A 15,890-nucleotide genomic window follows, 5' to 3' on the forward strand; every position below is an offset into this window, starting at 1 on the left:
CCAACAAAGGGCTGTCTAGTCAAAGCTATGGTTTTTCCAATAGTCATGTATGGATGTGAGAGTTGGACCATAAAGAAAGTTGAGTGCCGAAGAATTGATGCTTTTGAACTATGGTGTTGGAGAAGATTCTTGAGAGTCCCTTGGACTGCAAGGAGATCAAGCAAGTCTATCCTAAAGGAAATCAACCCTGAATATTCATCGGAAGGACAGATGCTGAAGCTCCATTACTTTGGCCACCTAATGTGCAGAGCCAATTCATTAGAAAAGACCCTGATGCTGAGAAAGACTGAAGGCAGGAGGAGAAGGGGACAACAGAGGATAAGATGGTTGGATGGCATCACCGACTCAATGGACATGAGTTTGAGAAAGCTCCGGGAGATGGTGAAGGACAGGTATGGCGGGTGTGCTGCAGTCTATCACGTCACAAAGAGTCAGACAAGACTGAGTGACTGAACAACAGTAACAGAAAGCCATTAATTCTGTCATCTATGTCATTTCAGAGTCAGCTTCAACTGATATTATCCTCATATAGGTATTTTCCAGATCTATGCCAGCCTGACATTATTTTTTAAATCTACTTTATTCACTTTTCATGGAGAAGGAAATGGCAACCCACTCCAGTGTTCTTGCCTGGAGAATCCCAGGGACGGGGGAGCCTGATGGGCTGCCGTCTATGGGGTCGCACAGAGTCGGACACGACTGAAGCGACTTAGCAGCAGCAGCAGCTGCAGCATTCACTTTTCAAAGTGAAACTTTTTGTTATCTTACCATTCTTTCCCAACATATTGGTAGTTAAAAACTACTGCCATAAGATAGTTATATAAGCCAATTAAAACATGGGCAGAAGAGCCAAATAACATTTTTCCAAAGACATACTGACAGCCAACAGGTACATGAAAAGATGCTCAATATCATTAATCACCAGGGAAATGCCAATCAAACCACAATGAGATAGAATGTGTTAGAATGACTATTATTAAAAAGACAAGAAATAAGGAGTGAGGATGTGGAGAAAAGGGAACTCTTATGTTCTGTTGGTAGGAATGTAAACTGGTACAGCCACTATGGAAAACAGTATGGATGTTACTCAGAAATTAAAAACAGAACTACCTTATGATCCACTAAGTTCACTTCTGGGTATTTATCCAAAGAAATCCTCATCCCAATTCCCAAGAAGGGCAGTACAAATGAATGTTCAAACTACCGGACAATTGCACTCATCTCCCATGCTAGTAAGGTTATACTCAAAATCTTGCATGAGAGGATACGTGAACCAAGAACTTCCAGATGTACAAGCTTGATTTAGAAAAGGCAGAGAAACCAGAGGTCAAATTGACAACATTCACTGGATCATAGAGAAAGCAAGGGAATTCCAGAAAAACATTTATTTATGTTTCATCGACTCTGCTAAAAGCTTTGACTGTGTGGATCATAATAAACTATGGGAAACTCTTAAAGAAATGGGAATACCAGACCTACCAGACCATTTTACCTGTCTCCTGAAAAACCTGTATGCCAATCAAGTAGCAACAGTTGGAACCTTGTATGGAACAACTGACTGGTTCAGGATTAAGAAAGGAGTATAAGGCTGTTTATTGTCACCCTGTTTATTTAACTTATATGCAGAGCACATCACGTGGGCTGGAGGAGTCACAAGTTGGAAATCAAGACTGCCAGGAGAGAAAAAAAAAAAAGATTGCTGGGAGAAATATCAACAACCTCAGATATGTGGATGGTATCACTCTAATGGCAGAAAGTGAAGAGGAACTAAAGAGTCTCTTGATGAGGGTGAAGGAGGAGAGTGAAAAATCTGGCTTAAAACTAAATATTAAAAAAACTAAGGTCATGGCATCCAGCCCCATTACTTCATGACAAATAGAAGGTGAAAAGGTGGAAGCAGGGACAGATTTCCTCTTCTTGGGCTGTAAAATCACTGTGGATTGTGACTACAGCCATGAAATAAGATGATAATTGCTTCTTGGCAGGAAAGCTGTGACAAAGCTAGACAGTATGTTAAAAAGTAGAGACATCAGTTTGCCAACAAAGGTCCGTATGGTCAAGGCCTTTCCAGTAGTCACGTACAGTTGTGAGAGCTGGACCATAAAGAAGGCAGAGCACTGAGGAATTGATGCTTTTGAACTGTGGTGCTGGAGAAGACGCGAGTCCCTTGCACAGCAGGGAGATCAAACCAGTCAATCTTAAAGGAAATCAACCCTGAATATTCATTGGAAGGATGGATGCTGAAGCTGAAGCTCCAGTACTCCAGCCATCTGATGCGAAGATCCAGCTCATTGAAAAGGACCCTGATGCTGGGAAAGATTGAAGGCAGAAGGAGAAGACGAAGACAGAGGATGAGATGGTTGGATGACATCACTGATGCAATGGACATGAACTTGGGCAAACTCCAGGAGACGGTGAGAACAGGGAAGCCTGGCATGCTACAGTCCATGGAGTCACGAGGAGTCAGACACAACTTGCCAACTGAACAACAATTTGAAGAAAATAAAAACACCAACTTGAAAAGACATTTGCTCTCCCATGATCACTGCTGCATCATCTACATAGTCAAGGTATGGAAACAACTTAAATGTCCACCAATAGATTAATGGATAAAGAAATTGTGGGATGGGTGTGTGCATGTATGTACGTGTGTGTGCATGTGTGTGTGTGTGTGTGTGTGTGCTTGCTTGCTCAGTTGTGTCCAACATTTTGTGACCTTATGGATTACAGCCAGCCAATCTCCTCGGTCCATGGGATTTTCCCTGCAAGAATACTGAAATGGCTTGCCATTTCCCCCCCAAAGAGATCTTCCCAACATCTTCCCAACCCAGGGATCAAACTCGCATCTCCCACATCTCCTGCATTGGCAGATAGATTCATTATCACTGATCCACTGGGGAAGCCCATGCCTGCCAATGCAGGAGACAAGGGTTTGATCCCTGAATTGGGACAATCCCCTGGTGAAGGAAATGGCAACCCACTCCAGTATTCTTGCCTGGGAAATCCCATGGACAGAGGAGCCTGGCAGGCTATATAGTCCATGGAGTTGCAAGTGAGTCGGAAACAACTTAGCAACTAAACAACAACAACAATGTGTATATATAATATATAAATACAATGGAATGTTAGCCATAAAAAATAATAAAATCTTGCCATTTTTGACAATGTGGATGGACCTCAAGGGCATTATGTTAAGTGAAAGAATTTAGACAAAGACAAACGCTATATGATCTCTTGTATGTGAAATCTTTTTTTTTTTTTTTTTAATCGTAGATACAGGGAACAGACTGGTGGTTGCCAGAGGCAGGGATAGAGGGTGGGAGAAATGGGAAAAGAAACTAAGAGACCCGTATATAGCATCAAGCATACCAACAAAATGAGAGATCCAAAAGAAAAAGAGGGAGAGAAAGGGATATCAGGAATATTTGAAGGAAAAAAAAAGTCAATGTCGACATACTCACTAACAGACCAGACACATTCTCCAGCATCACATCTCTGAAAAATTTTCCCTGGGATGTGTCCAGCAAGGCCTGCAATTCTTGACTGAAATCCACACTTATTTCCTTGCTTTCTAAAACATCATGGATACTTTGCTTCTAAGAGGGCATCCCTACAAGTTCTAAGGGAGGGTAGTTGACTTGATAGCATTGTAGAAGGGGACTATATGCATAGCATTTGGTGTTTCAGGCATATGCGTTTTTCTGCTGACTTTCCATGTGCCCTTTAGACATAATCAGGGATATAGATATATACATTCTAAACAACAACTATTTATTGAAAAGAAATATCACATGAGGTATAGTGTAAAATAACCTGGAAATATTCAAATCAAGTCATAATTCTCACTTCTAGACAGGTTATTATAAAATTTGAAAACACAAAACTGTTTTCCCCATCCATTTTAAGTACATCTACAGATATATCATAAAGCAAACAAAATCCCTGAGCTGCCAATATTTAACCATGACTATAGCTGGATCAGTCCCCAAATAAACCTCAAGTTTCTCATCTGTGAAATGGTTTACCAATTATTTAGAATTTTTAAGAGTTCCAATGACTTGGTGAGTAAAGTATATCGAGTGTAGCAAATATAAAATAAACAGAAGTGATAGATCCATTTTTATTAAAATGACAGAGAACCTTGAAGAAATATTCAGAATCCTGCAGGACTAAACAGGTTTCATATATAACTTGGGATCTGAAGTTGTAACCTCTCTCATCTCTATACAACTCAGGTGTTCATTATAAGTTTTAAGACATACAATTCAGAAGCACAAGCCACGAGACTTCTGTATTGTAAGATGGGCCCAGTCTGACTCCTCTCAATTTTCTAAGTGATCTCCAAGTATCGGTTATCATTGTCTGTTTTGTATCTTCATCTTATCAACCTGTGAAAAGGTTTTAGATTTAGTCTGATTTAGTCTAATTAAAGCTGTTCTAATCCTTCAATATTCTTCACAGGTCCCCAAATTATATTTCTGTATGCTATTTTCTTATCCAAAATGCAGACCAAAACTAAGGAAACAATATTCTCTGTTCTTCATTCAGTTTTCAAATTTGAATAAAGGGTAATTATGAAAAAGGAGTGTTTGAAGAAACAATGCCCAATCTACATATCTTAAGAAATCTAATGAATCCAGAATAGAATAAACTCAAAGAGATCCACACTGAGCTACAATATAATTAAAATGTTGAAACCCAAGAAAAAGAGAGAATCTTAAAATTAAGAAAGGTAACTCACCAACAGAAACCATGGAAGCCAGAGGCAATGGAATGACATATTTTAATTGCTGGGGGATTTCTTTGGAAGGAATGATGCTAAAGCTGAAACTCCAGTACTTTGGCCACCTCATGCGAAGAGGTGACTCACTGGAAAAGACTCTGATGCTGGGAGGGATTGGGGGCAGGAGGAGAAGGGGACTACAGAGGATGAGATGGCTGGATGGTATCACTGACTCGATGGACGTGAGTATGAGTGAACTCCAGGAGTTGGTGATGGACAGGGAGGCCTGGCGTGCTGCGATTCATGGGGTCGCAAAGAGTCGGACACAACTGAGTGACTGAACTGAACTGAACTGAAAAGAGCTCTCAATCTATGAATCTATTTCTGATAAAACAATCCTTCAAAAAGAAAGGAAAGAGATTAACTTATGGCAAGACAGCATGAGGAGCTTGAGTGTCCTGTTCCCCACTGAAACTGATAAAAACTATTAAAAAAAAAAAAAAGCAACCATTTAAACCCTCTGGAAGTGGTTTTAAGAACAAACAACAAATGAAGAAATATCTATTCAAGAACATCTTTTAAAATTCACTAAGAAAAGTGAGCCTATGGTATCTGAACCAAAACTACTTTCTCCCTCCCTCCCTCCCTCTCCCATCCCAGCTCAAGGAGAGGAAGACTCTACTCAAGACTCCTGAATTCAAGGCAAAAAACTCCCTCTCCACCACTACCACCCCCAAGTCCCATTTAGAGGCCTTTCTTCTCTGGAAGAACAGGGCATTGGAGTTTCCCATCCAGCTACCTAGCCTGTTGCTAGGGCTGAGTCCTGAACAACTGTGGTTTAGAGGTAAAGGTTCCTTTCTGCCACCTAACCCCCAGTGGTGGAATGAAGACTTTAACTGGACATGGTATGTGGAGAATACTGGGGCCCTGAACATCCTTGCCCTGGGTTGTGAGGAGTAAACAGCAAACTGAGAGGACCTCTGGTTGCACTCTCCCCTCCACTAAGCACTCACCTAGCACAACAGAACTGTCACTCAGAAACTTGCCATTGTCCCTACCCCCACCTCCAGAACTTTTGCTTTTGCTTGAGGGAAAAAGTAGACTTTAAAACAGATAGCTCCTATTCTCTTCTCAAAGCAACTGAACTGACTTCATTTGCAAGACCATGGAGAAAGTCAAGCCTAGAGGAGCACTGAAAAAACAGCGAGGTTGTAAAGAAAATCTGTATGCAGGTCAGGAGGCAACAGTGAGAACTGGACACGGAACAAAAGACTGGTTCCAAATACGGAAAGGATTATGTCAAGGCTGTATATTGTCACTCTGCTTATTTAACTTATATGCAGAGTACATCATGAGAAATGCTGGGCTGGAAGAAGCACAAGCTGGAATCAAGACTGCCAGAAGAAATATCAATAACCTCAGATGTGCAGATGACACCACCCTTATGGCAGAAAGTGAAGAAGAACTAAAGAGCCTCTTGATGAAAGTGAAAAAGTGGCTTAAAACTCAATATTCAGAAAACTAAGATCGTGGCATCCAGTCCCATCACTTCATGGCAAATAGATGGGGAAACAGGGAAAACAATGACAGACTTTATTTTTTTGGGCTCCAAAATCACTGCAGATGGTGACTGCAGCCATGAAATTAAAAGACGTTTGCTCCTTGGAAGAAAAGTTATGACCAACCTAGACAGCATATTAAAAAGCAGAGACATTACTTTGCCAACAAAGGTCCGTCTAGTCAAAGCTATGGTTTTTCCAGTAGTCATGTATGGATGTGAGAGTTGGACTACAAAGAAAGCTGAGTGCCGAAGAATTGATGCTTTTGAACTGTGGTGTTGGAGAAGACTCTTGAGAGTCCCTTGGACTGCAAGGAGATCCAACCAGTCCATTCTGAAGGAGATCAGCCCTGGGATTTCTTTGGAAGGACTGATGTTGAAGCTGAAACTCCTATACTTTGGTCACCTGATGCAAAGAGCTGACTCACTGGAAAAGACCCTGATGCTGGAAAAGATTGAGGGCAGGAGGAGAAGGGGATGACAGAGGATGAGATGGTTGGATGGCATTACCAACTCAACTGACATGAGTTTGAGTAAACTCCAGGAGTTGGTGATGGACAGAGAGGCCTGGCGTGCTACAGTCCATGGGGTTGCAAAGAGTTGGACACAACTGAGCGACTGAACTGCCTGACTGAACTGTAAAGAAAAACAATTGGGAGAAGATTCAAAATATACACCAAACTGTAGGTCAACGAGTTTGCAGGTGAGAAATGGGCAATAAAGCAACCGGAAAGAACCCTCTTGGAGCCAGAACAAATATCAAACACTAACCTCTGCTAACTATTTCTTCAAAGGACCCACAATTTGATTGAATTAGTTCTCAGAGTAGTTTATGCCCTCAGGCATTATGTAAAACAAAGGATCAGTAAATGGAGCTTGGCTGCTGGCTGCTGGGTGTGGTCAGAGAAAGACAGCTCTAACAAAACTCAGTCATCCCAGGGTGATGGTGGGTATATTCAAATTGCACCTCCCTAAAGAACAACATCAGGGACCTAACCTTGTAGGAAAGGAAACTACAATGAGATACCATTTCACACCCTCTAGGATGGTGGGCTGCAGTCCATGGGGTCGCTAAGAGTCGGACACAACTGAGCGACTTCACTTTCACTTTTCACTTTCATGCATTGGAGAAGGAAATGGCAACCCACTCCAGTGTTCTTGCCTGGAGAATCCCAGGGACGGGGAGCCTGGTGGGCTGCCGTCTATGGGGTCGCACAGAGTTGGACACGACTGAAGCGACTTAGCAGCAGCAGCAGGATGGCCAGAATTGGATAAAGTCGATAATGACAATTGCTGGTGAGAATGTAAACAAGTTAGAGCCCTCACACTGCTGAGTGTAAAATGGTGCAGCCACTTTGGAAAAAAGTCTAACAGTGTCTCAAACTATTAAACACAGAGTTGCTATATGACCCAGCAATAACTCTTAGTTATACACCTATAGAAATGAAAACATATTTCTATACAGAAACTTGTACATGAATGTTTTAGCAGAATCATTCTTGATAGCCTAAAGGTAGAAACAACCCAAATGTCCAGACGGATAAACAAAGGAAATGTAGTATATCCATTCTATGAATGGAAGTCATAAACGGGATATAAAGTACTGATACATGCTACAGCATACATGAACTTTGAAGCAGTATGCTAAATTAAAGAAGGCAATCACAAAAAGCCATATATTATCATTCTATTCATATGAAATATTCTAAACTGGAAAATTTATAGAGATAAAAGTAGATTAGTGGTTACCTAGGGCTGGGCAGGTGAGGTTCAAGGGGGTGTTCAGTTCAGTTCAGTTCGGTCACTCAGTCGTGTCTGACTCTTTGTGACCCCATGAACCACAGCACACCAGACCTCCCTGTCCATCATCAACTTCCAGAGTCCACCGAAACCCATGTCCATTGAGTCTGTGATGCCATCCAACCATCTGGCTTCTGGCTAAAGCATATGGACTTCCTCTTAGAGTGATTAAAATGTTGCAAGATTTAAGCGATGGTTGCACATATACTAAAAACTATTGAACTGTACACTTTAAATGGGTGGATTGTATGGTATGTGAACTATATTTCAATAAATCTATCAAAAGAGAACTGAAGGAGACATTAAGACATTCCCAGATAAACAAAAGCTGAGGAAGTTCACTGCTGACAGACATGCCCTACAAGAGGGAGGTTCTTCAGAATAAAATGGAAGGATAATAGACGAACTTGAAACTATATGAAGAAATAAAGAACACAGGCAAAGGTAACTACAAGGGATTCCCAGGTGGTTCAGTGGTAAAGAATCTGCCTGCCAATGCAGGAGACCCAAGAGACTCAGGTTTGATCCCCTGGGTCAGGTAGATCCCCTGGAGGTGGAAATAGCAACCCACTCCAGTATCCTTGCCTGGGAAATCCCATGGACAGAGGAACCTGGCGGGCTACAGTCCATAGGGTCACAAAGAGGTGAATATAACCGAGTGACTGAGCATGCATGCAGCAGCAGCAAAGGTAACTACACAGGTAAATATATAAGCTAGTATTATTGTATTTTTGGTTTGTAACCCCTCTTATTTTTTTCTATATGATTTAAAAAGAAATGGACAAGCTAATCCTAAAATTCATATGGAATTACAAGAAGCCCTGAATAGCCAAAACAATCTTGAGAAAGAACAAAGTTGGAGGATTGACACTTCTCAATTTTAAAAATTAACACAATCAACAGTAAACAAAAGTATGGCACTGGAATAAGGATAGGCACAGAGACAAATGAAACAAATTTGAAAGACCAGAATAAACCCATACACCTAAGCCAACTGATTTCAACAAGGGTACCAGGACCATTCAATGGGGGACAGTCTCTCCAATGCGTGGTGCTGGGACAACTGGCTGTGCACATGTTAAAGAATAAAATTGGATCTCATATCATACGTAAAAATAACTCAAAATGGATATATGACATAAATATAAGAGCTAAAACCATAGAACACTTAGAAAAATACATAAAGATAAATCTTCTTAGATTTATTTGGCAAAGAATTTGCAAAGAAAAAATACATAAAGATAAATCTTCTTAGATTTATTTGGCAAAGAATTTGCAAAGAATTCTTAGATTTGACACCAAAAGTACAAGCAACAAAAGAAAAAATAAAGCAGACTTTAAAAATCTGTATACCACGGAGAAGGAAATGGCAACCCACTCCAGTGGTCTTGCCTGGAGAATCCCAGGGACGGTGGAGCCTGATGGGCTGCCGTCTACGGGGTCACTCAGAGTCGGACACGACTGAAGCGACTTAGCAGCAGCAGCAAGGGAAGATCCTAGCTGAGTGAAATTAGAGAGCTTAGAGTTTGTTAACTAAACCAGCCTCTGTTTTCAAAAAATTAATTTTTGTTTGTTTGTTTCTAACAAATGATTCTCTTGAAATGCCAGTTGTCATCTTCCAAGATAGCTCAGATGAATCTCTGTAATAAATCATCCTGTAAACAATGGTGAGATACTTTTTTTTTTGGTCTAATAAATTAGAAAAAATACAAAAAAAAAAAAATCTGTATACCAAAGAACATTACCAAGAATGCATAAAAAACATATACAGAATGGGGGGAAAATTTGCAAAATTCTACACTATATATATATATATATATATATAAACAGACTACTATCCAGAATATGCAAAGAATTTATAGCTCAACAACAAAAAGACACTCAAATTAAAAATACACAAATGTCCAATAAGTGCATCAAGGTGGCCAAAATCATTGGTGATAAGGGAAATTAGAATCTAAACCACAATGATATAACACTCCAAACACACTAGAATGGTTGTAATTTTTAAATTAAAAAAAAAAAAAAAAAAAAAACAGGCGATAACAAGTGTTGGCAAGGAAGTGTGGTAATTCTATGTTTAACTTATAGAGAAACTGTCAAACTATTTTCCACAGTGGCTGCACCATTTTACATCCCAGCAGCAATGTATGAGAGCTCCAATTTCCCTACTTCTTGCAGACATTTGTTTCCTGGCTTAATTTCTTTTTAAAAAATTAGATTCTGCTCTCAAATTTAGAAGAAATTTCAACTGGTCCCTGTTACTGCAGCCCAACACTTAAAATTCAACTTTTAAAAATTTCCCTTCAAAATGTATAAAAAATAACCCATGCAAGAAAAAGTTCATTACATCACAAAAGTTTAAGAAATGCATGGGAAAAAGAATCACTTTACCTTTTTTCTTAAATATTTATTTGGCTGTACCTGGTCTTAGTTGCCACAGGCAGGCTCTAGTTCCCCTACCAGGGATTGAACCAGGCCCCCTGCATTGGATGCACTGAGTCTTAGTCACTGGACTACCAGGGAAGTCACAAGAATCAATTTAAAATAATGGTTATTTCTGAGGAAGAAAGAAGGGATGCAATCAGGGATGGGTACACAGAGCACGGCAACTATAATGGTAATGTTTAGTCTTTTATGTTTGGCTGGTGAGAAAAGAGGTTCATTGTGTTTTTCTTTATATGTTTCTATATGTCTTAAGTATTTCATAACATATTATACAAGGCCCCCCAAAAAGACAAAGAAAAGAAAGTTTATCCAACATTCCTTCATCACTCACTGCTGTTGCTGCTTAATCACTTCAGTCGTGTCTGCCTTTGTGCAACCTTATGGAATGTATAGCCCGCCAGGCTCCTCCCTCCATGGAATTCTCCAGGCAAGAGTACAGGAGTGGGTAGCCTATCCCTTCTCCAGGGGATCTTCCCGACCCAGGAATCGAATCCAAGTCGCCTACATCGCATGCAATTCTTTACCAGCTGAGCTACCAGGAAAGCCCTCATCACTCACCACCACCACCAAAAACATTAAATTATACTAGACAGTATTCTACACCTTACATTCTTCACATAACAATCCATTATAGCATTCTCTAGATCAATAGAGGTAAATCTGTTTCCACAGTTGCAAAATATTTCATAATATGGATGTCCCAAGATATATTCAAACACTCTCCTTCTGACGGATATACAGGTTGTTTCCAGTTGTCACAAAAACAAAGCTACAAAGGCATCCTTGTTCATACATCCTTACACACTGGTACATTTATTTCTGTAGAAGGGATTCTTAAAAGTCAGAATATTAAGTTCCAGTATTTAGTCAAGCAATATTTGTATTTTTTTTATTTCCTTACATATTGTCAGATCATTTTTTTCAAAAGGTTGCAGCAATTCATAGTCTTTCCAGCAATGTATGAGTGAGATGTGGGCATTTCTTGAGGGAAATTTCTTTTAACCACATAAGCATTTAATAGATTAAATTCAGTTTTACTGTCTTCCCAAACAGTAAACATGTAATGATATTATGCTTAACATAAATTCATTTTCACCAAGAGATCTGAACACGGGAAATTTAGCTCTTTTCTTACTTAGTGAGTAAACAAGCTAACAATTCACAATATAATGTAGCAACTCCCTGAAATATTATCTATACACACACACACACACCTTCGATCTCTAAGATGTTTCCCGGACAAATGTTAAGTATTAGAAGACCAAAAGTCCTCATTTGAAATATATATAAAGGGCATGGAAAAAATTATTTTAATCTAGCCCACCATGAATATATTACAAACTGATTGGTCTATCAAAACTAAGTTTGCAAATGGAAAGGCAGCCCTTAGGAATTAAGGACCCGCAGGCCCAACAGTTAAGCAGTTCCTGAAAGCGCCTTAGGGAGAGAGAATTTTGCGGCGGCACGGTGTCAATAAAAACCCATTTAAAAAAAAAAAAAGAAAACGACCCAGAATACCCACTAGGAGCTAGTTTCTGCAACCACCTATCCTCATCCGTGATAGTAAAGTGATTAAGGAGAGAGAAATTACTCTCCAATATTTTGAAGAGACAGAAAAATGAAATGTACGCCGGCTCCTCCCCCACTCAGTCAGGCCATGCGATGCCGAAGTGTGTAACCTTACTAATGGTCACTTTTCAACTCGATGCGAGTTTCAGCACTCACCACAACACAAATATCCGCGTTTCTGGACATTCCTTAGGAGACTCGTCCTTTGGCCGTCTTTTCACATAAAGTATGCCTGCAGCGCTTACACCCTATGCAAATGCCGCCATCTTAGGTTTTAGATGAGCCCTAAGGCATAGGGCGGTAGAAACCTGGGCTAGGCGTCACAGCCAAATAGGCCCCGCGCAGAACCGCCGTGCACTCCCAAAATGGCTCCCCCGGCAACGTGACCCAGCCGCCCTGCGGCCCCTCCCCCAGTGTTCCTGAGAGGTTGCGCTTCCTGTTACAGCCTTTATCGCCGCTGAAATTACCTCCTTATTCCTCGTTTTCTTTTCCTTCACTTCTTTTTTCTTTTTCTATCCCAAATTTCTTTTACCTTTGTCCCGACCCCTTTCCACATTTCTACATATCTCTCGTTCTAGTCAACTTTCACCTCACGCATGTGTGACATTTTTTGATACACAAATTTATCTTTCTGTTATTTTACCAAAGTATCACAAAATGATAAGGTACACTGAGATCTGATTTTTTCATATTTTATAGATGAGGAAAATAAGGCTCAGAAAGTGAAAGTGTTAGTCATTCAGTCCTGTCCAACTTTTGTGACCCCATGGACTGTAGCCCACCAGGCTCCTCTGTCCATGGAATTCTCCAGGCAACAATACTGGAGTGGGTTGCCATTTCCTTCTCCAGGGGATCTTCCTGACCTAGGGATTGAACCCAGGTCTCCCACATTGCAGGCGGTTCCTTACCATCTAAGTCACCTGAAAAGCCAAAGTCTCAGAGGTGAACCAATTTTCCAAAAGCTGCAAACAGCTAGTGAGTGTCACAGTGTACAAAACCTAATTCTTTTCACTCCACTGAGTTCTGTGCCCTTATAGATCACGGTCTATTTCAACCAACAAATTGAAAATACGAGAAAACTGAAGACCGAGTGGGAAGACTTTATTTCTAAACTCATACAGTAGATCAATGACAAAATTGAATTTAAAACAAGATGATTCCTTGTTTATGAGTAATTCTGTGACAGAAAACATCTTTGTAAAGGGGTTGGGATGCTATTCTCCAACCCCAAACTCCTTTTAGACTTTAGCTCAAGTCTTGATTCCTCTAAGAAGCGTCTATATTTATCAAAACGTTTATCTTTTTTGGTTCCTCTCCATGAGGGAAAATGTACTAGCTGGATGTAAGCCAACAAAACATTTTTTAAAACCCAGGCTGAAACTTGTTTGTAATGCATTACATATGAATGGTGTGAAAGGTTAGTGGGGGAAGGTTTGTGCCGCACAGTTAAGGAAGAGACAATTTAGAGGTCTTAATTCCTTTCCAAAGGAATAGTTTCTACATTCTAAAGTTATCTCTAACTTTCTACAAGAATTCAGCATAGAACACCTCATTCTATTCATATGCATCATTACTTTATCTTTCTTTATATTGATATTGTCACCCTCAAATAGGAGGTAATGGTAGAGAATTGTATAAACCACCTGGGCCTTGATGTGTGGCCATTCTTATGTAAAATACAGCTTAGAGCCAATTTGTGTTGTCAGTAATGTGTGTAGTGAGGTGAAAGGGTCTTAATTTAGCTTAAAGTACATCCTTTCCTTCAGTTTAGACATATTTGAGCACGATTTGGAAACTGGTAGGTAGACACCAGAAATCAATTGCAAGAGAAACTGCTGAACTCTTGAGAAACAAGTCACTTTAAGAGAGGATGGAGTCAGGTAGGCAACATTCTGGGTATTGCAGAGAATCTGTGGCTTCAATTAACTTTTTTCCATCAAGTGGCATATCTCTTGGTTGTACAACAAAATGTATTTATTTTAAGCTAGGTACACAACATCTCTCTGTAGTGATTTAATTATAAGTAGAAATGTAGTGAAGCCTATGACAGGTTTGCTCTGATGCTCTAGGGATGTTTTCTGTCTGGAACAAATGACCATTTAGATTTTAAAGAAATACATATAAGTAATCAGCAGGACTCATTATAGAACAATAGGCTTGTGAAGCTGCTAATCAATTTTAGATGGGGAAAAGATCGCTGGATGCACTGGTTTTATTTAGTGGTGTTTCAAACTGAAAGGTGCTGGACCCAGAGATCTAGGGGCAGAAAAGCCCTATTAATTCCAAGGTGGAAGCCAAGGTGAACGCTTCATACCCCTGCCCCCACCCACTCACATTATCCCTAGTTGGCCTGCCTTCATTCCAACCAGAGAAAAAAATGCCTCCAGAAAAATACCAGAGACTGGGTTTGGTTTACTCTTCAAGGCTGATCCTCTTAGTTTTCTGGATTTTACTGGTCCAGTCAATACCTGTTCCATTCTCTATGACAGTCCAATTTTCCTCTTTCATAAGTAATTGTTCCAAAAGTAATAAACTGTCTCCTGCAAAGATATAAAATCCAAATAGGCAAAAGTAGTGTTGGAGTTTCACCATTATCCAGCCATGTTTAGCAGGCACTTACTTACAAAGAGCTCTCAGTTGGAGAATTTACAAAGAAAATTGCACAGATCTCTGCGACAAGTTTCTGTTATCTTTGCATTCATCAGATCAGATCAGATCAGTCGCTCAGTCGTGTCCGACTCTTTGCGACCCCATGAATCGCAGCACGCCGGGCCTCCCTGTCCATCACCAACTCCCAGAGTTCACTCAGACTCACGTCCATCGAGTCAGTGATGCCATCCAGCCATCTCATCCTCTGTCGTCCCCTTCTCCTCCTGCCCCCAATCCCTCCCAGCATCAGAATCTTTTCCAATGAGTCAACTCTTCGAATGAGGTGGCCAAAGTACTGGAGTTGCAGCTTTAGCATCATTCCTTCCAAAGAAATCCCAGGGCTGATCTCCTTCAGAATAGACTGGTTAGATCTCCTTGCAGTCCAAGGGACTCTCAAGAGTCTTCTCCAACACCACAGTTCAAAAGCATCTATTCTTCGGCACTCAGCCTTCTTCACAGTCCAACTCTCACATCCATACATGACCACAGGAAGAACCATAGCCTTGACTAGACGAACCTTTGTTGGCAAAGTAATGTCTCTGCTTTTGAACATGCTGTCTAGGTTGGTCATAACTTTCCTTCCAAGGAGTAGCGTCTTTTAATTTCATGGCTGCAGTCACCATCTGCAGTGATTTTGGAGCCCAGAAAAATAAAGTCTGACACTATTTCCACTGTTTCCCCATCTATTTCCCATGAAGTGATGGGACCGGATGCCATGATCTTCATTTTCTGAATGCTGAGCTTTAAGCCAACTTTTTCACTCTCCACTTTCACTTTCATCAAGAGGCTTTTGAGTTCCTCTTCACTTTCTGCCATAAGGGTGGTGTCATCTGCATATCTGAGGTTATTGATATTTCTCCCGGCAATCTTGATTCCAGCTGGTGTTTCTTCCAGTCCAGCGTTTCTCATGATGTACTCTGCATATAAGTTAAATAAACAGGGTGACAATATACAGCCTTGATGAACTCCTTTTCCTATTTGGAACCAGTCTGTTGTTCCATGTCCAGTTCTAACTGTTGCTTCCTGACCTGCATACAAATTTCTCAAGAGGCAGATCAGGTGGTCTGTTATTCCCATCTCTTTCAGAATTTTCCACAGTTGCATTCATAGTCTAAGACAAATAAGTGAGTAATGGCTCTATAA

At 40.4% G+C, this 15,890-nt stretch overlaps 1 pseudogene; it reads right to left on the reverse strand.

Annotated features, from left to right (window-relative positions):
• LOC129638513 (NADH dehydrogenase [ubiquinone] flavoprotein 2, mitochondrial-like) overlaps positions 1-12,513 on the reverse strand; it is a 77,469-nt pseudogene extending 64,956 nt beyond the window's left edge.
• Between the last annotated feature and the right edge of the window lie 3,377 nt (positions 12,514-15,890).

The sequence above is a fragment of the Bubalus kerabau genome, chromosome X (assembly GCF_029407905.1).
Source record: "Bubalus kerabau isolate K-KA32 ecotype Philippines breed swamp buffalo chromosome X, PCC_UOA_SB_1v2, whole genome shotgun sequence".
NCBI lineage: Eukaryota > Metazoa > Chordata > Mammalia > Artiodactyla > Bovidae > Bubalus > Bubalus kerabau.